Source organism: Ranitomeya imitator, chromosome 4 (assembly GCF_032444005.1).
Source record: "Ranitomeya imitator isolate aRanImi1 chromosome 4, aRanImi1.pri, whole genome shotgun sequence".
Taxonomy (NCBI): domain Eukaryota; kingdom Metazoa; phylum Chordata; class Amphibia; order Anura; family Dendrobatidae; genus Ranitomeya; species Ranitomeya imitator.
Window position 1 is genome coordinate 456,712,840 of NC_091285.1, and position 21,205 is coordinate 456,734,044.

Genomic DNA, 21,205 nt, shown 5'->3' on the forward strand with positions numbered 1-21,205 from the left:
TGTAGCCGGCATCGTGTCCAGCACAAGCCACGCTGGCACAACTGACCAAAAGCTGCCACCAGTTCAGGCTTCGGCCTACACTCTGCTCCTCTCCTCCTCCTGCTGCCCCTGGGCTCAAACACCGCTAGTTTTTGCCCGGAAATGCGAGCTGCACAGAGAAAAAAAACAGCCAATGTGTTAGTGGGGTTCAGCACCGCCAGCTGTTCCCCTGCTGTGTAGCCTGCATCGTGTCCAGCACAAGCCACGCTGGCACAACTGACCAAAAGCTGCCACCAGTGCTGGCTTCGGCCTACACTCTGCTCCTCTCCTCCTCCTGCTGACCCTGGGCTCTAACAACGCTAGTTTTTGCCCGGAATTGCTAGCTGCACAGAGAAAAACACCAGCCAATGTGTTAGTGGGGTTCAGCACCGCCAGCTGTTCCGCTGCTGTGTAGCCGGCAACGTGACCTGCAAACGCCACGCAGGCACATGAACTGAAATTGAAGTGAGCCTGCCCCCCACCCCCAGGTGTTTCTATGTATAACAGCCACCTTGTACAGCAGTACTGCTGCATTTGTACAAGGTGGCTGACTTTTTCTCCTTGCCCACGTGGAACTCAACACGTACAAAATGTGTCTCATTAGAGACCATTACAATGTCCCTGAGGTGTGACTTTCCTTTTTAATGACACGCAGCACCCCCATTGTTAGCGCTGCCCGTCTTCAGACATCATTGGTTGGCTGGCTGTGCCTGTGCGTCCGCCCTGCCCGACACAACGCCCCTCGTTGTCTCATATATTTTGACTGCGAGGGTGTGATTGATGGGCACGAGCAGTGCATATGTTCGCCTATCTTCACTCCCCTCCTTCCGCCTTCTTCAGACTGTGCGGCCTCATGGCCGTGGCAGGCAATAAGGAATCAGCTGAGGCCGCCCAGTCTGAAGCAGGTGTAAGGACATGTGTGAGCGGCGAACATATTTACTGCACAAGGCCACGAATCCCAGCACCGCAGTGTGACTTTATGGAAAGGCACTGTGGGTCTGGGATTTATGGCCATCGTTAACCGCACTGGCCAACATGAAATGAGGTCATAAGACGGCCTGCACTAACAGGGTATTGCCAAGGGATAACACAAGAGCGCACTCTCCTGTACTGCAAATAACAACGGTAAGGAGTCTGCGCCCAGCACCTAGGTGAAAATTTTGACACCTGTGCTGCGTCTTCTTCAAAAGAAAAGTCACGCCTCCACTACTGTTTGACAGTATAATGGGCTAAATAGTGTACGTGTTTTATTCAGCGTGTGCAAGGAGCAAAATGAAGAGAGCAACCTTAGACTTGTGCAGCATTAATGCTGTTCAAGGTGTTGCTCTTGTACCTTGAAACACCTGAGGGGGGGTTAAAGGTTTCCTTTGAAATTGGTTCAACTAGGCTTCGGCCTACACTCTGCTCCTCTCCTCCTCCTGCTGACCCTGGGCTCTAACCCCGCTAGTTTTTGCCCGGAAATGCGAGCTTCACAGAGAAAAACACCAGCCAATGTGTTAGTGGGGTTCAGCACCGCCAGCTGTTCCCCTGCTGTGTAGCCGGCATCGTGTCCAGCACAAGCCACGCTGGCACAACCGACCAAAAGCTGCCACCAGTGCAGGCTTCGGCCTACACTTTGCTCCTCTCCTCCTCCTGCTGACCCTGGGCTCTAACACCGCTAGTTTTTGCCCGGAAATGCGAGCTTCACAGAGAAAAATAACAGCCAATGTGTTAGTGGGGTTCAGCACCGCCAGCTGTTCCCCTGCTGTGTAGCTGGCAACGTGTCCTGCAAACGCCACGCAGGCACATGAACTGAAATTGAAGGAAGCCTGCCCCCCACCCCCAGGTGTTTCTATGTATAACAGCCACCTTGTACAGCAGTACTGCTGCATTTGTACAAGGTGGCTGACTTTTTCTCCTTGCCCACGTGGAACTCAACACGTACAAAATGTGTCTCATTGAGACCATTCAACTGTCCCTGAGGTGTGACTTTCCTTTCTAATGATACGCAGCACCACCCTTGGTAGCGCTGCCCGTCTTCTGACATCATTGGTTGGCTGCCTGTGCCTGTGCGTCCGCCCTGCCCAACACAACGTCCCTCGTTGTCTCATATATTTTGGCAGCGAGGGTGTTATTGATGGGCATGTGCAGTGCATATGTTCGCCTGTCTTAACTCATCTCCTTCCGCCTTCTTCAGACTGTGCGGCCTCATGGCCGCGGCATGCGATAAGGGATCAGATGAGGCCGCCCAGTCTGAAGTAGGTGTAAGGACATGTGTGAGCGGCAAACATATTAACTGCACAAGGGCACGAATCCCAGCCACGCAGTGTGATTTTTTCCAAACACACTGTGGGTCTGGGATTCATGTCCACCGCTAAGCACATCGGCCAACATGAAATGAGGTCAGAAGACAGGAAGCGCTCACAGCGCATGGCCAAGGGATAACAAGAGCGCAGACTCCTGTACAGCAAATATCAACGCTCAGGAAGCTGCGCCCATGCACCAAGGTGATATTTTCGACACCTGTGCTGCTTTTCTTTAAAAAGACAAGTCACGCCTCAACTACTGTTTTACAGTAGAATGGGCTAAATAGTGTACGTGTTTTATTCAGCGTGTGCAAGGAGCAAAATTAATAGAGCAACCTTTTACTTGTGCAGCATTAATGCTGCACGAGGTGTGGCTCTTGTACCTTGCAACACCTGAGGGGGGTTAAAGGTTACCTTTGAAATTGGTTCAACTAGGCTTCGGCCTACACTCTGCTCCTCTCCTCCTCCTGCTGACTCTGGGCTCTAACACCGCCAGTTTTTGCCCGGACGTGCTAGCTGCACAGGGAAAAACACCAGCCAATGTGTTAGTGGGGTTCAGCACCGCCAGCTGTTCCCCAGCTGTGTAGCCGGCAACGTGACCTGCAAACGCCACGCAGGCACAACAGAACAAAAGCTGCCACCAGTGCAGGCTTCGGCCTACACTCTGCTCCTCTCCTCCTCCTGCTGACCCTGGGCTCTAACACCGCCAGTTTTTGCCCGGACGTGCTAGCTGCACAGAGAAAAACACCAGCCAATGTGTTAGTGGGGTTCAGCACCGCCAGCTGTTCCCCAGCTGTGTAGCCGGCAACGTGACCTGCAAACGCCACGCAGGCACAACAGAACAAAAGCTGCCACCAGTGCAGGCTTCGGCCTACACTCTGCTCCTCTCCTCCTCCTGCTGACCCTGGGCTCTAACACCGCCAGTTTTTGCCCGGACGTGCTAGCTGCACAGAGAAAAACACCAGCCAATGTGTTAGTGGGGTTCAGCACCGCCAGCTGTTCCCCAGCTGTGTAGCCGGCAACGTGACCTGCAAACGCCACGCAGGCACATGAACTGAAATTAAAGGGACCCTGCCACCCACCCCAAGGTGTTTCTATGTATAACAGCCACCTTGTACAGCAGTACTGCTGCATTTGTACAAGGTGGCTGACTTTGTCTACTTGCCCACGTTTAATTAAACACGGAAAAAATGTGTCTCATTACAGACCATTACAATGTCCCTGAGGTGTGACTTTCCTTTTTAATGACACGCAGCACCCCCCTTGTTAGCGCTGCCCATCTTCTGACATCTTTGGTTGGCTGGCTGCGGCTGTGCGTCCGCCCTGCCTGAAACCACGCTCCTCGTTGTCTTGCTTATTTTGACTGCGAGGGTGTGATTGATGGGCACGAGCAGTGGATATCTTCGCCTGTCTTTACTCATCTCCTTCCGCCTTCTTCAGAATGTGCGGCCTCATGGCCGCGGCATGCGAGAAGGGATCAGATGAGGCCGCCCAGTCTGATGCAGGTGTAAGGACATGAGGGACAGGCGACAAAATTTACTGCGCAAGGTCACGAATCCCAGCTCTGCAGTGTGACTTTATTAAAAGACACTGCGGGTCTGGATTTCATGGCCATCGCTAACCGCACCGGCCAACATGAAATGAGGTGAGAAGACAGGCATCGCTCACAGCGCATGGCCAAGGGATAACAAGAGCGCAGACTCCTGTACAGCAAATAACTACGCTCAGGAATCTTCGCCCAGCACCTAGGTGTAAATTTTGACACCTGTGCTGCATCTCCTTAAAAAGACAAGTCACGCCTCCACTACTGTTTGACAGTATAATGGGCTAAATAGTGTACGTGTTTTATTCAGCGTGTGCAAGGAGCAAACTAAATAGAGCAACCTTTTACTTGTGCAGCATTAATGCTGCACAAGGTGTGGCTCTTGTACCTTGCAACACCTGAGGGGGGGTTAAAGGTTACCTTTGAAATTGGTTCAACTAGGCTTCAGCCTACACTCTGCTCCTCTCCTCCTCCTGCTGACCCTGGGCTCTAACACCACCAGTTTGTGCCCGGACGTGCTAGCTGCACAGAGAAAAACACCAGCCAATGTGTTAGTGGGGTTCAGCACCGCCAGCTGTTCCCCAGCTGTGTAGCCGGCAACGTGACCTGCAAACGCCACGCAGGCACAACAGAACAAAAGCTGCCACCAGTGCAGGCTTCGGCCTACACTCTGCTCCTCTCCTCCTCCTGCTGACCCTGGGCTCTAACACCGCCAGTTTTAGCCTGGAAGTGCTAGCTGCACAGAGAAAAACACCAGCCAATGTGTTAGTGGGGTTCAGCACCGCCTGCTGTTCCCCCACTGTGTAGCCGGCAAAGTGTCCTGCAAACGCAACGCAGACACAAAGCTGACTCCAGTGCAGGCTTCGGCCTACACTCTGCTCCCCCTGCTTACCCTTTGCTCCAACACCGCTAGTTGGGGCTGTAGGAAGTCAATGTTTGATAGGCAAAGCATCCGGGTTCCAGCACCGCCAGCTGGTTCTCGGCAGTGTTTTTGTCCCAGGTACTCCCTCGTGCCAATCCTGGTTTCAGCACCGTCAGCTGTTTCCGGGTTGTGTCAAACTCGCTGAGACGCCTATGCTTGCCCCGTCGTGTTGCAGTCAGGTTAGCCAACTCCAGGGTGCCTCCAGTTTAGGAGCTTCCTATGTGGGCTGCGTGAACTGGTAGTCAAGGCTGGTTCTGTAGTGCCAGTAGGCCCAGCTCCCCCTGTAGGACTGTTGGGGTTCGGTAACTGCGGCTGCCTCGCGGCCTAGCTGTTCTCTCCTCTCCTGTGGACCTTCGGGTCCACCACCTGGTTCCAGCACCGTCAGCTGGTTCCGGGCCGAGCCTTTGGCTTAGGTGCCTCCTCCTGGGTATCCGAGTTCCGCCAACGTCAGGCGGTCCTTGGTAGTGCTTTTAAGCGCGGGCACCTACATCCTAGTAACTGGGTTCCAGCACCACCAGCTGGTCCTCGGTGCCATTGGCTCTTGCACACTGGGGCAACGCATCTGGGTTCCAGCACCGCCAGCTGGTTCTCGGCAGTGTTCTTGTCACAGGTACTCCCTCGTGCCAAGCCTGGTTTCAGCACCGTCAGCTGTTTCCGGGTTGTGTCAAGTTCACTGAGACGCCTATGCTTGCCCCGTCGTGTTGTGGTCGGGTTAGCCAACTCCAGGGTGCCTCCAGTTTAGGAGCTTCCTATGTGGGCTGCGTGAACTGGTAGTCAAGGCTGGTTCTGTAGTGCCAGTAGGCCCAGCTCCCCCTGTAGGACTGTTGGGGTTCGGTAACTGCGGCTGCCTCGCGGCCTAGCTGTTCTCTCCTCTCCTGTGGACCTTCGGGTCCACCACCTGGTTCCAGCACCGTCAGCTGGTTCCAGGCCGAGCCTTTGGCTTAGGTGCCTCCTCCTGGGTATCCGAGTTCCGCCAACGTCAGGCGGTTCTTGGTAGTGCTTTTAAGCACGGGCACCTACAGCTTAGTAACCGGGTTCCAGCACCGCCAGCTGGTCCTCGGTGCCATTGGCTCTTGCACACTGGGGCAACGCATCTGGGTTCCAGCACCGCCAGCTGGTTCTCGGCAGTGTTCTTGTCACAGGTACTCCCTCGTGCCAAACCTGGTTTCAGCACCGTCAGCTGTTTCCGGGTTGTGTCAAGCTCACTGAGACGCCAATGCTTGCCCCGTCGTGGTGCGGTCGGATTAGCCAACTCCAGGGTGCCTCCAGTTTAGGAGCTTCCTATGTGGGCTGCGTGAACTGGTAGTCAAGGCTGGTTCTGTAGTGCCAGTAGGCCCAGCTCCCCCTGTAGGACTGTTGGGGTTCGGTAACTGCGGCTGCCTCGCGGCCTAGCTGTTCTCTCCTCTCCTGTGGGCCTTCGGGTCCACCACCTGGTTCCAGCACCGTCAGCTGGTTCCGGGCCGAGCCTTTGGCTTAGGTGCCTCCTCCTGGGTATCTGAGTTCCGCCAACGTCAGGCGGTCCTTGGTAGTGCTTTTAAGCACGGGCACCTACAGCTTAGTAACCGGGTTCCAGCACCGCCAGCTGGTCCTCGGTGCCATTAGCTCTTGCACACTGGGGCAACGCATCTGGGTTCCAGCACCGCCAGCTGGTTCTCGGCAGTGTTCTTGTCACAGGTACTCCCTCGTGCCAAGCCTGGTTTCAGCACCGTCAGCTGTTTCCGGGTTGTGTCAAGTACACTGAGACGCCTATGCTAGCCCCGTCGTGTTGCGGTCGGGTTAGCCAACTCCAGGGTGCCTCCAGTTTAGGAGCTTCCTATGTGGGCTGCGTGAACTGGTAGTCAAGGCTGGTTCTGTAGTGCCAGTAGGCCCAGCTCCCCCTGTAGGACTGTTGGGGTTCGGTAACTGCGGCTGCCTCGCGGCCTAGCTGTTCTCTCCTCTCCTGTGGGCCTTCGGGTCCACCACCTGGTTCCAGCACCGTCAGCTGGTTCCGGGCCGAGCCTTTGGCTTAGGTGCCTCCTCCTGGGTATCCGAGTTCCGCCAACGTCAGGCGGTCCTTGGTAGTGCTTTTAAGCGCGGGCACCTACAGCTTAGTAACCGGGTTCCAGCACCGCCAGCTGGTCCTCGGTCGTGCCATTGGCTCTTGCACACTGGGGCAACGCATCTGGGTTCCAGCAACGCCAGCTGGTTCTCGGCAGTGTTTTTGACACAGGTACTCCCTCGTGCCAAGCCTGGTTTCAGCACCGTCAGCTGTTTCCGGGTTGTGTCAAGCTCACTGAGACGCCTATGCTTGCCCTGTCGTGGTGCTGTCGGGTTAGCCAACTCCAGGGTGCCTCCAGTTTAGGAGCTTCCTATGTGGGCTGCGTGAACTGGTAGTCAAGGCTGGTTCTGTAGTGCCAGTAGGCCCAGCTCCCCCTGTAGGACTGTTGGGGTTCGGTAACTGCGGCTGCCTCGCGGCCTAGCTGTTCTCTCCTCTCCTGTGGGCCTTCAGGTCCACCACCTGGTTCCAGCACCGTCAGCTGGTTCTCGGCAGTGTCTTTTGCTCTTGTACCTTCTGCTCCTCATCCTGGTTCCAGTACCGTCAGCTGGTTCCGGGCAGAGCCTTTGGCTTAGGTGCCTCCTTTTGGGTATCCAAGCTCCACCAATGTCAGGTGGTCCTTGGTAGTGCTTTCAGGCACGGGTACCTCCTGCTTAGTAACCGGGTTCCAGTAACGTCAGCTGGTCCTCGGTAGTTCCATTGGCTCTTGGACCTTCGGCTACCCATCCGGGTTCCAGTACCGTCAGCTGGTTCTCGGCAGTGTCTTTTGCTTTTGTACCTTCTGCTCCCCATCCTGGTTCCAGTACCGTCAGCTGGTTCCGGGCAGAGCCTTTGGCTTAGGTGCCTCCTTCTGGGTATCCGAGTTCCGCCAACATCAGGCGGTCCTTGGTAGTGCTTTTTAGCACGGGTACCTCCTGCTTAGTAACCGGGTTCCAGTAACGTCAGCTGGTCCTCGGTAGTTCCATAGGCTCTTGAACCTTCGGGTAGCCATCCGAGTTCCAGTTCCATCAGCTGGTTCTTGGCATTTTCTCAGCCTTCTTGTACCTTCTGCTACATTTCCAAGTTGAAGACCCTAAAGTCGACGACCCGGAAGACCACCCCGATGACGACGACGACGACCCGGAAGACCACCCCGATGACGACGACGACGACGGCGGAGACGACGACGGCGGAGACGACGACGGCTGAGACGACGATGGCGGAGATGACGACACTGGAGACTACGACCCTGGAGACGACGACATGGAAGACCGAGAAGCAGAAGAACAAGAGGCTGCAGAACAAAGAGCAGAAGAACATTAAGCATAAGACTTAATATCAGAGCAAAAGATATTATCTAAATTATATGCAGAAGAAGACTAAGCAGTGTATGGGGGTGAGTCCGTTCCTCCTCGTGGTGCCCCTGGATAAAGCCTGATGCTGCAGGCCAAACTGAACGCGGACAAATGTAACTTTTGCGACTGGCAGAACGGAAGGTGTAATCTTCCAACTTTTATAGATAACAACTACGGGAATGCCTGTCAGAAATGAGAATATGATGAAGAAGTAGAATAGGAAGAATAATAACAGTGGAATAAAAAGAATATGTAGAATAGGAAGAATAATAATAGTTGAATAAAATGAATATGAAGAATGTAATCAAAAAAAAAAAAAAAGGTAAAGGATGAAGAAGAAGATGAATAAGGTGAAGAAGAAGTTGATGTCAAAGATGCTGATGATGATGAAGATGAAAGTGTGGGAAAAGAAAAAAAAAAAAGAAGGGGAAGGGCGTGGAATAGTGAAACATCAATATCTGACAAAATAAAAAAAAAATTTACATAGTCAATATCTTTGTCACTCCGAACGTCTTAAAAAAAAAAAAAAACATGCTATTCTATTTGATTGGGATAAACCTCTATGACTTTAATGTCTCCGCCACCTCCCCAAATACATCCGGCATTATTCTTAGTTGTTTTCCTTCATGTAGAATGAACCTACAAGGCAAGAAAGGGTTTATTTTAATTCCGATATTTTGGTCCCATTGACTTGCATTGGGATCGGGTATCGGTATCGGCGATATCCGATATTTTTTGAATATCGGCCGATCCTATCCGATACCGATACTTTCCGATATCGGAAGGTATCGCTCAACACTAGTCATAAGGCTACATTGCTAACCACTCGGCCACCATGCTTTAGTTTATTAACTACTGGACTTTTAGGTGAGTAAAATAACTAATTTGGTAAATGTGAAGTAGGCATATCTTACTTGTTTTTAACATATTAAATATTCAATAATGTGAAGTTCTTGTGCATATAATTTATCCACATGAATCCCTGTGTACCTCATCCCAGACCAGAAATCAAATATGAGGACCAGCACACCTGTTAATATAAGAAGGTGCAATAGATGAATGAATAAGACGAAAGTTGAAATGCATTGATCGTACCTTTCCCAGTAGTGTGTCATAGGGCTGGCTGCAATATGTTGGTCTTTTTACTCTTATGTAATAAAAGTTATTTTTTAGCAACATACGCCATTTGCTGGATTTTTCTCTATTGGATTTTGCTGTGGCTGCTTCACCCTTGCCCGTGCAAGGCATTGGCTTGCAAATAGGTCAAAACACTTGAACTGGTAAGCTGACTCTTTCCTATATACCTTAATAGGAAGGTGCACTTATATGTTGTGGCCATCAATAAACAAAACCAAGAATAAAAACTGAGGCACAATCACACTGCGGTATGTGAACAATAGCAACACAAGTAAAACACATAGGGTACTTAGTCAACACCATTTTGATCAAAAATATGTTAATGCCATTCCACCGTGACATTTGTGGATGTCAAGCTCTCATACCATTCTCATGGAGACTATTTCTGACAGATTGAGCAAACACATGGATGTTAGTGACCTGCTGGAGATCATTTTGCAGGGCTCTGGCATTAGTCCTCCTGTTCCTTCTTGCAAAAAAGGAGGAGATAGTGGACTGTTATGCTCCCATGGCCCCCTCCACCTTTCCTAGTGACCTGGCCTGTCTCCTGGTATCTGCTTCGTGCTGTGGACACTGTGCTGACAGACACCGTTACCCTTCTTGCAACAGCTTGCACTGATGTTCCGTCCTGGATGAACTGCAATACATGAGCAACTTCTGCCTCAAGCTACTGTACCTCTAGGGGTGAAAGCAATAACAAAATGCGGAAGTGAAGTGACCACAACAGCCAAAAAGAATGAAAAAAGAGAACTAGTTTGTGGTCACTCCCTGCAGAATCACTCCTTTATAGGGGGTTTTGGGCTAATTGCCGATAATTTCTACCTCTTTGTCTGTTCCATTTGCACAACTGCAGTAGAAATTGACAATCAGTATTTGCTTCATAACCGGAGAGGTTGATTTCACAGAAGTGTGATTGATTTGGAGTTACATTGTGTTGTTTACGTGTTACCTTTATTTTTTTTTGAGTAGTGTATATTAGGGTTGAGCGAAACGGGTCGTTCATTTTCAAAAGTCGCCGACTTTTGGCAAAGTCGGGTTTCACGAAACCCGATCCGACCCCTGTGTGGGGTCGGCCATGTGGTACGCGACTTTCGCGCCAAAGTCGTGTTTCAATGACGCGAAAAGCGCCATTTCTCAGCCAATGAAGATGAACGCAGAGTGTGGGCAGCGTGATGACATAGGTCCTGGTCCCCACCATCTTAGAGAAGGGCATTGCAGTGATTGGCTTGCTGTCTGCGGCGTCACAGGGGCTATAAAGTGGCGTTCCCGCCGACCGCCATGTTACTGCTGCTGATCTGAGCTTAGGGAGAGGTTGCTGCCGCTTCGTCAGAAGCAGGGATAGCGTTACGCAGGGTCCATTAACCATCAAACCGCTTGTGCTGTAGCGATTTCCACTGTCCAACACCACCTTCGGTGTGCAGGGATAGTGGAAGCTACATTTTTTTTTTCTCAGCGCTGTAGCTCATTGGGCTGCCCTAGAAGGCTCCCTGATAGCTGCATTGCTGTGTGTACGCCGCTGTGCAAACCAACTGCTTTTTTCAAAGCACAAATCCTCTTGTTCCTTCCTTTCTGCACAGCAATCTTTTTTGTTTGTCCACACTTTTTATTTAATTTGTGCATCAGTCCACTCCTTATTGCTGCCTGCCATACCTGGCTGAGATTACTGCAGGGAGATAGTAATTGTAGGACAGTCCCTGTTTTTTTTTTTTTTTGTGGGAGATTAAGATTGGCATTTCTGCTAGAGTGCCATCCCTGTATGTGCCATCTCTCACTCAGTGGGCCATAGAAAGCCTATTTATTTTTTTGGTTGATTTGGGTTCTAAATTCTACCTGAAAAAATCACTAAATCAATCAGTGGGAGATAAATATTGGCCTCTGGGCTTGTGTGCCACTCCTGACTCCTGTGTGTGCCATCTCTCACTCAGTGGGCCATAGAAAGCCTATTTATTTTTTTTGGTTGATTTGGGTTCTAAATTCTACCTGAAAAAATCACTAAATCAATCAGTGGGAGATAAATATTGGCCTCTGGGCTTGTGTGCCACTCCTGACTCCTGTGTGTGCCATCTCTCACTCAGTGGGCCATAGAAAGCCTATTTATTTTTTTGGTTGATTTGGGTTCTAAATTCTACCTGAAAAAATCACTAAATCAATCAGTGGGAGATAAATATTGGCCTCTGGGCTTGTGTGCCACTCCTGACTCCTGTGTGTGCCATCTCTCACTCAGTGGGCCATAGAAAGCCTATTTATTTTTTTGGTTGATTTGGGTTCTAAATTGTACCTGAAAAAAATCACTAAATCAATCAGTGGGAGATAAATATTGGCCTCTGGGCTTGTGTGCCACTCCTGACTCCTGTGTGTGCCATCTCTCACTCAGTGGGCCATAGAAAGCCTATTTATTTTTTTTGGTTGATTTGGGTTCTAAATTCTACCTGAAAAAATCACTAAATCAATCAGTGGGAGATAAATATTGGCCTCTGGGCTTGTGTGCCACTCCTGACTCCTGTGTGTGCCATCTTTCACTCAGTGGGCCATAGAAAGCCTATTTATTTATTTGGTTTATTTGGGTTCTAAATTCTACCTGAAAAAATCACTAAATCAATCAGTGGGAGATAAATATTGGCTTCTGGGCTTGTGTGCCACTCCTGACTCCTGTGTGTGCCATCTCTCACTCAGTGGGCCATAGAAAGCCTATTTATTTATTTGGTTGATTTGGGTTCTAAATTCTACCTGAAAAAATCAATAAATCAATCAGTGGGAGATAAATATTGGCCTCTGGGCTTGTGTGCCACTCCTTACTCCTGTGTGTGCCATCTCTCACTCAGTGGGCCATAGAAAGCCTATTTTTTTTTATTTGGTTTCTAAATTCTCCCTGAAAAAATCATTTTATTTTATTTGGTTTCTAAATTCTTCCCGAAAAAAATCATTTTATTTTATTTTGTTTCTAACATCTCCCTGAAAAAAAAAAATCAGTGGGAGATTAATATTGCCCTTTCTGCTTGTGTGCCAGTCTTGACTCCTGGGTGTGCCATCTCTCTCTCTCAAATAGTGGGCCATAGAAAGCCTATTTATTTTTTTGGTTGATTTGGGTTGTAAATTCTACCTGAAAAAATCAATAAATCAATCAGTGGGAGATAAATATTGGCCTCTGGGCTTGTGTGCCACTCCTGACTCCTGTGTGCGCCATCTCTCACTCAGTGGGCCATAGAAAGCCTATTTTTTTTTATTTGGTTTCTAAATTCTCCCTAAAAAAATCATTTTATTTTATTTGGTTTCTAAATTCTTCCTGAAAAAATCATTTTATTTTATTTTGTTTCTAAAGTCTCCCTGAAAAAAAAAAAATCAGTGGGAGATTAATATTGCCCTTTCTGCTTGTGTGCCACTCCTGACTCCTGGGTGTGCCATCTCTCTCTCTCAGATAGTGGGCCATAGAAAGCCTATTTATTTTTTTGGTTGATTTGGGTTCTAAATTCTACCTGAAAAAATCACTAAATCAATCAGTGGGAGATAAATATTGGCCTCTGGGCTTGTGTGCCACTCCAGACTCCTGTGTGTGCCATCACTCAGTGGGCCATAGAAAGCTTATTTTTTTTTGGCTTATTTGGGTTCTAAATTCTACCTGAAAAAATCAATAAATCAATCAGTGGGAGATAAATATTGGCCTCTGGACTTGTGTGCCACTCCTGACTCCTGTGTGTGCCATCTCTTACTCAGTGGGCCATAGAAAGCCTATTTTGTTTTGTTTGGTTTCTAAATTCTCCCTGAAAAAATCATTTTATTTTATTTGGTTTCTAAATTCTTCCTGAAAAAATCATTTTATTTTATTTTGTTTCTAAAGTCTCCCTGAAAAAAAAAAATCAGTGGGAGATTAATATTGCCCATTCTGCTTGTGTGCCAGTCTTGACTCCTGGGTGTGCCATCTCTCTCAGATAGTGGGCCATAGAAAGCCTTTTTATTTTTTTGGTTGATTTGGGTTCTAAATTCTACCTGAAAAATCACTAAATCAATCAGTGGGAGATAAATATTGGCCTCTGGGCTTGTGTGCCACTCCTGACTCCTGTGTGTGCCATCTCTCACTCAGTGGGCCATAGAAAGCCTATTTATTTTTTTGGTTGATTTGGGTTCTAAATTCTACCTGAAAAAATCACTAAATCAATCAGTGGGAGATAAATATTGGCCTCTGGGCTTGTGTGCCACTCCTGACTCCTGTGTGCGCCATCTCTCACTCAGTGGGCCATAGAAAGCCTTTTTATTTTTTTGGTTGATTTGGGTTCTAAATTCTACCTGAAAAAATCACTAAATCAATCAGTGGGAGATAAATATTGGCCTCTGGGCTTGTGTGCCACTCCTGACTCCTGTGTGTGCCATCTCTCACTCAGTGGGCCATAGAAAGCCTATTTCTTTTTTTGGTTGATTTGGGTTCTAAATTCTACCTGAAAAAATCACTAAATCAATCAGTGGGAGATAAATATTGGCCACTGGGCTTCTGTGCCACTCCTGACTCCTGTGTGTGCCATCTCTCACTCAGTGGGCCATATTAAGCCTATTTATTTTTTTGGTTGATTTGGGTTCTAAATTCTACCTGAAAAAAATCACTAAATCAATCAGTGGACGATAAATATTGGCCTCTGGGCTTGTGTGCCACTCCTGACTCCTGTGTGTGCCATCTCTCTCTCAGTGGGCCATAGAAAGCCTATTTATTTTTTTGGTTGATTTGGGTTCTAAATTGTACCTGAAAAAATCACTAAATCAATCAGTGGGAGATAAATATTGGCCTCTGGGCTTGTGTGCCACTCCTGACTCCTGTGTGTGCCATCTCTCACTCAGTGGGCCATAGAAAGCCTATTTATTTTTTTGGTTGATTTGGGTTCTAAATTCTACCTGAAAAAATCACTAAATCAATCAGTGGGAGATAAATATTGGCCTCTGGGCTTGTGTGCCACTCCTGACTCCTGTGTGTGCCATCTCTCACTCAGTGGGCCATAGAAAGCCTATTTATTTTTTTGGTTGATTTGGGTTCTAAATTCTACCAGAAAAAATCACTAAATTAATCAGTGTGAGATAATTATTGGCCTCTGGGCTTGTGTGCCACTCCTGACTCCTGTGTGTGCCATCTCTCACTCAGTGGGCCATAGAAAGCCTATTTATTTTTTTGGTTGATTTGGGTTGTAAATTCTACCTGAAAAAATCAATAAATCAATCAGTGGGAGATAAATATTGGCCTCTGGGCTTGTGTGCCACTCCTGACTCCTGTGTGCTCCATCTCTCACTCAGTGGGCCATAAAAAGCCTATTTTTTTTAATTTGGTTTCTAAATTCTCCCTGAAAAAATCATTTTATTTTATTTGGTTTCTAAATTCTTCCTGAAAAAATCATTTTATTTTATTTTGTTTCTAAAGTCTCCCTGAAAAAAAAATCAGTGGGAGATTAATATTGCCCTTTCTGCTTGTGTGCCACTCCTGACTCCTGGGTGTGCCATCTCTCTCTCTCTCAGATAGAGGGCCATAGAAAGCCTATTTATTTTTTTGGTTGATTTGGGTTCTAAATTCTACCTGAAAAAAATCACTAAATCAATCAGTGGGAGATAAATAATGGCCTCTGGGCTTGTGTGCCACTCCGGACTCCTGTGTGTGCCATCTCTCACTCAGTGGGCCATAGAAGGCCTATTTTGTTTTTTTATTTGGTTTCTAAATTCTCCCTGAAAAAATCATTTTATTTTATTTGGTTTCTAAATTCTTCCCGAAAAAAATCATTTTATTTTATTTTGTTTCTAAAGTCTCCCTGAAAAAAAAAAAAAAAATCAGTGGGAGATTAATATTGCCCTTTCTGCTTGTGTGCCAGTCTTGACTCCTGGGTGTGCCATCTCTCTCTCTCAAATAGTGGGCCATAGAAAGCCTATTTATTTTTTTGGTTGATTTGGGTTGTAAATTCTACCTGAAAAAATCAATAAATCAATCAGTGGGAGATAAATATTGGCCTCTGGGCTTGTGTGCCACTCCTGACTCCTGTGTGTGCCATCTCTCACTCAGTGGGCCATAGAAAGCCTATTTTTTTTTATTTGGTTTCTAAATTCTCCCTGAAAAATTCATTTTTTATTTGGTTTCTAAATTCTTCCTGAAAAAATCATTTTATTTTATTTTGTTTCTAAAGTCTCCCTGAAAAAAAAAAAATCAGTGGGAGATTAATATTGCCCTTTCTGCTTGTGTGCCACTCCTGACTCCTGGGTGTGCCATCTCTCTCTCTCAGATAGTGGGCCATAGAAAGCCTATTTATTTTTTTGGTTGATTTGGGTTCTAAACTCTACCTGAAAAAATCACTAAATCAATCAGTGGGAGATAAATATTTGCCTCTGGGCTTGTGTGCCACTCCAGACTCCTGTGTGTGCCATCACTCAGTGGGCCATAGAAAGCTTATTTTTTTTTGGCTTATTTGGGTTCTAAATTCTACCTGAAAAAATCAATAAATCAATCAGTGGGAGATAAATATTGGCCTCTGGGCTTGTGTGCCACTCCTGACTCCTGTGTGTGCCATCTCTTACTCAGTGGGCCATAGAAAGCCTATTTTGTTTTTTTATTTGGTTTCTAAATTCTCCCTGAAAAAATCATTTTATTTTATTTTGTTTCTAAAGTCTCCCTGAAAAAAAAAAAAAAATCAGTGGGAGATTAATATTGCCCATTCTGCTTGTGTGCCAGTCTTGACTCCTGGGTGTGCCATCTCTCTCTCTCAAATAGTGGGCCATAGAAAGCCTATTTATTTTTTGGGTTTATTTGGGTTGTAAATTCTACTGAAAAAATCAATAAATCAATCAGTGGGAGATAAATATTGGCCTCTGGGCTTGTGTGCCACTCCTGACTCCTGTGTGTGCCATCTCTCACTCAGTGGGCCATAGAAAGCCTATTTTTTTTGTTTGGTGTCTAAATTCTCCCTGAAAAAATCATTTTATTTTATTTGGTTTCTAAATTCTTCCTGAAAAAATCATTTTATTTTATTTTGTTTCTAAAGTCTCCCTGAAAAAAAAAAATCAGTGGGAGATTAATATTGCCCATTCTGCTTGTGTGCCAGTCTTGACTCCTGGGTGTGCCATCTCTCTCAGATAGTGGGCCATAGAAAGCCTTTTTATTTTTTTGGTTGATTTGGGTTCTAAATTCTACCTGAAAAATCACTAAATCAATCAGTGGGAGATAAATATTGGCCTCTGGGCTTGTGTGCCACTCCTGACTCCTGTGTGTGCCATCTCTCACTCAGTGGGCCATAGAAAGCCTATTTATTTTTTTGGTTGATTTGGGTTCTAAATTCTACCTGAAAAAATCACTAAATCAATCAGTGGGAGATAAATATTGGCCTCTGGGCTTGTGTGCCACTCCTGACTCCTGTGTGCGCCATCTCTCACTCAGTGGGCCATAGAAAGCCTATTTATTTTTTTGGTTGATTTGGGTTCTAAATTCTACCTGAAAAAATCACTAAATCAATCAGTGGGAGATAAATATTGGCCTCTGGGCTTGTGTGCCACTCCTGACTCCTGTGTGTGCCATCTCTCACTCAGTGGGCCATAGAAAGCCTATTTCTTTTTTTGGTTGATTTGGGTTCTAAATTCTACCTGAAAAAATCACTAAATCAATCAGTGGGAGATAAATATTTGCCACTGGGCTTGTGTGCCACTCCTGACTCCTGTGTGTGCCATCTCTCACTCAGTGGGCCATAGAAAGCCTATTTATTTTTTTGGTTGATTTGGGTTCTAAATTCTACCTGAAAAAAATCACTAAATCAATCAGTGGACGATAAATATTGGCCTCTGGGCTTGTGTGCCACTCCTGACTCCTGTGTGTGCCATCTCTCTCTCAGTGGGCCATAGAAAGCCTATTTATTTTTTTGGTTGATTTGGGTTCTAAATTGTACCTGAAAAAATCACTAAATCAATCAGTGGGAGATAAATATTGGCCTCTGGGCATGTGTGCCACTCCTGACTCCTGTGTGTGCCATCTCTCACTCAGTGGGCCATAGAAAGCCTATTTATTTTTTTGGTTGATTTGGGTTCTAAATTCTACCTGAAAAAATCACTAAATCAATCAGTGGGAGATAAATATTGGCCTCTGGGCTTGTGTGCCACTCCTGACTCCTGTGTGTGCCATCTCTCACTCAGTGGGCCATAGAAAGCCTATTTATTTTTTTGGTTGATTTGGGTTCTAAATTCTACCAGAAAAAATCACTAAATTAATCAGTGTGAGATAATTATTGGCCTCTGGGCTTGTGTGCCACTCCTGACTCCTGTGTGTGCCATCTCTCACTCAGTGGGCCATAGAAAGCCTATTTATTTTTTTGGTTGATTTGGGTTGTAAATTCTACCTGAAAAAATCAATAAATCAATCAGTGGGAGATAAATATTGGCCTCTGGGCTTGTGTGCCACTCCTGACTCCTGTGTGCTCCATCTCTCACTCAGTGGGCCATAAAAAGCCTATTTTTTTTTATTTGGTTTCTAAATTCTCCCTGAAAAAATCATTTTATTTTATTTGGTTTCTAAATTCTTCCTGAAAAAATCATTTTATTTTATTTTGTTTCTAAAGTCTCCCTGAAAAAAAAATCAGTGGGAGATTAATATTGCCCTTTCTGCTTGTGTGCCACTCCTGACTCCTGGGTGTGCCATCTCTCTCTCTCAGATAGTGGGCCATAGAAAGCCTATTTATTTTTTTGGTTGATTTGGGTTCTAAATTCTACCTGAAAAAAATCACTAAATCAATCAGTGGGAGATAAATAATGGCCTCTGGGCTTGTGTGCCACTCCGGACTCCTGTGTGTGCCATCTCTCACTCAGTGGGCCATAGAAGGCCTATTTTGTTTTTTTATTTGGTTTCTAAATTCTCCCTGAAAAAATCATTTTATTTTATTTGGTTTCTAAATTCTTCCCGAAAAAAATCATTTTATTTTATTTTGTTTCTAAAGTCTCCCTGAAAAAAAAAAAAAATCAGTGGGAGATTAATATTGCCCTTTCTGCTTGTGTGCCAGTCTTGACTCCTGGGTGTGCCATCTCTCTCTCTCAAATAGTGGGCCATAGAAAGCCTATTTATTTTTTTGGTTGATTTGGGTTGTAAATTCTACCTGAAAAAATCAATAAATCAATCAGTGGGAGATAAATATTGGCCTCTGGGCTTGTGTGCCACTCCTGACTCCTGTGTGTGCCATCTCTCACTCAGTGGGCCATAGAAAGCCTATTTTTTTTTTATTTGGTTTCTAAATTCTCCCTGAAAAATTCATTTTTTATTTGGTTTCTAAATTCTTCCTGAAAAAATCATTTTATTTTATTTTGTTTCTAAAGTCTCCCTGAAAAAAAAAAAAATCAGTGGGAGATTAATATTGCCCTTTCTGCTTGTGTGCCAGTCTTGACTCCTGGGTGTGCCATCTCTCTCAGATAGTGGGCCATTGAAAGCCTATTTCTTTTTTTGGTTGATTTGGGTTCTAAATTCTACCTGAAAAAATCAATAAATCAATCAGTGGGAGTTAAATATTGGCCTCTGGGCTTGTGTGCCACTCCTGACTCCTGTGTGTGCCATCTCTCACTCAGTGGGCCATAGAAAGCCTATTTAATTTTTTGGTTGATTTGGGTTCTAAATTCTACCTGAAAAAATCACTAAATCAATCAGTGGGAGATAAATATTGGCCTCTGGGCTTGTGTGCCACTCCTGACTCCTGTGTGTGCCATCTCTCACTCAGTGGGACATAGAAAGCCTATTTATTTTTTTGGTTGATTTGGGTTCTAAATTGTACCTGAAAAAATCACTAAATCAATCAGTGGGAGATAAATATTGGCCTCTGGGCTTGTGTGCCACTCCTGACTCCTGTGTGAGCCATCTATCACTCAGTGGGCCATAGAAAGCCTATTTATTTTTTTTGGTTGATTTGGGTTCTAAATTCTACCTGAAAAAATCACTAAATCAATCAGTGGGAGATAAATATTGGCCTCTGGGCTTGTGTGCCACTCCTGACTCCTGTGTGTGCCATCTCTCACTCAGTGGGCCATAGAAAGCCTATTTATTTTTTTGGTTGATTTGGGTTCTAAATTCTACCTGAAAAAATCACTTAATCAATCAGTGGGAGATAAATATTTTTTTCCTCTGGGCTTGTGTGCCACTCCTGACTCCTGTGTGTGCCATCTCTCACTCAGTGGGCCATAGAAAGGCTATTTATTTTTTTGGTTGATTTGGGTTCTAAATTCTACCTGAAAAAATCAATAAATCAATCAGTGGGAGATAAATATTGGCCTCTGGGCTTGTGTGCCACTCCTTACTCCTGTGTGTGCCATCTCTCACTCAGTGGGCCATAGAAAGCCTATTTTTTTTTATTTGGTTTCTAAATTCTCCCTGAAAAAATCATTTTATTTTATTTGGTTTCTAAATTCTTCCCGAAAAAAATCATTTTATTTTATTTTGTTTCTAACGTCTCCCTGAAAAAAAAAAAATCAGTGGGAGATTAATATTGCCCTTTCTGCTTGTGTGCCAGTCTTGACTCCTGGGTGTGCCATCTCTCTCTCTCAAATAGTGGGCCATAGAAAGCCTATTTATTTTTTTGGTTGATTTGGGTTGTAAATTCTACCTGAAAAAATCAATAAATCAATCAGTGGGAGATAAATATTGGCCTCTGGGCTTGTGTGCCACTCCTGACTCCTGTGTGCGCCATCTCTCACTCAGTGGGCCATAGAAAGCCTATTTTTTTTTATTTGGTTTCTAAATTCTCCCTGAAAAAATAATTTTATTTTTTTTGGTTTCTAAATTCTTCCTGAAAAAATCATTTTATTTTATTTTGTTTCTAAAGTCTCCCTGAAAAAAAAAAAAATCAGTGGGAGATTAATATTGCCCTTTCTGCTTGTGTGCCACTCCAGACCCCTGGGTGTGCCATCTCTCTCTCTCAGATAGTGGGCCATAGAAAGCCTATTTATTTTTTTGGTTGATTTGGGTTCTAAATTCTACCTGAAAAAATCACTAAATCAATCAGTGGGAGATAAATATTGGCCTCTGGGCTTGTGTGCCACTCCTGACTCCTGTGTGTGCCATCTCTCACTCAGTGGGCCATAGAAAGCCTATTTTGTTTTTTTATTTGGTTTCTAAATTCTCCCTGAAAAAATCATTTTATTTTATTTGGTTTCTAAATTCTTCCCGAAAAAAATCATTTTATTTTATTTTGTTTCTAAAGTCTCCCTGAAAAAAAAAAATCAGTGGGAGATTAATATTGCCCTTTCTGCTTGTGTGCCAGTCTTGACTCCTGGGTGTGCCATCTCTCTCAGATAGTGGGCCATAGAAAGCCTTTTTATTTTTTTGGTTGATTTGGGTTCTAAATTCTACCTGAAAAAATCACTAAATCAATCAGTGGGAGATAAATATTGGCCTCTGGGCTTGTGTGCCACTCCTGACTCCTGTGTGTGCCATCTCTCACTCAGTGGGCCATAGAAAGCCTATTTATTTTTTTGGTTGATTTGGGTTCTAAATTCTACCTGAAAAAATCACTAAATCAATCAGTGGGAGATAAATATTGGCCTCTGGGCTTGTGTGCCACTCCTGACTCCTGTGTGCGCCATCTCTCACTCAGTGGGCCATAGAAAGCCTATTTATTTTTTTGGTTGATTTGGGTTCTAAATTCTACCTGAAAAAATCACTAAATCAATCAGTGGGAGATAAATATTGGCCTCTGGGCTTGTGTGCCACTCCTGACTCCTGTGTGTGCCATCTCTCACTCAGTGGGCCATAGAGAGCCTATTTATTTTTTTGGTTGATTTGGGTTCTAAATTCTACCTGAAAAAATCACTAAATCAATCAGTGGGAGATAAATATTGGCCTCTGGGCTTGTGTGCCACTCCTGACTCCTGTGTGCGCCATCTCTCACTCAGTGGGCCATAGAAAGCCTATTTATTTTTTTGGTTGATTTGGGTTCTAAATTCTACCTGAAAAAA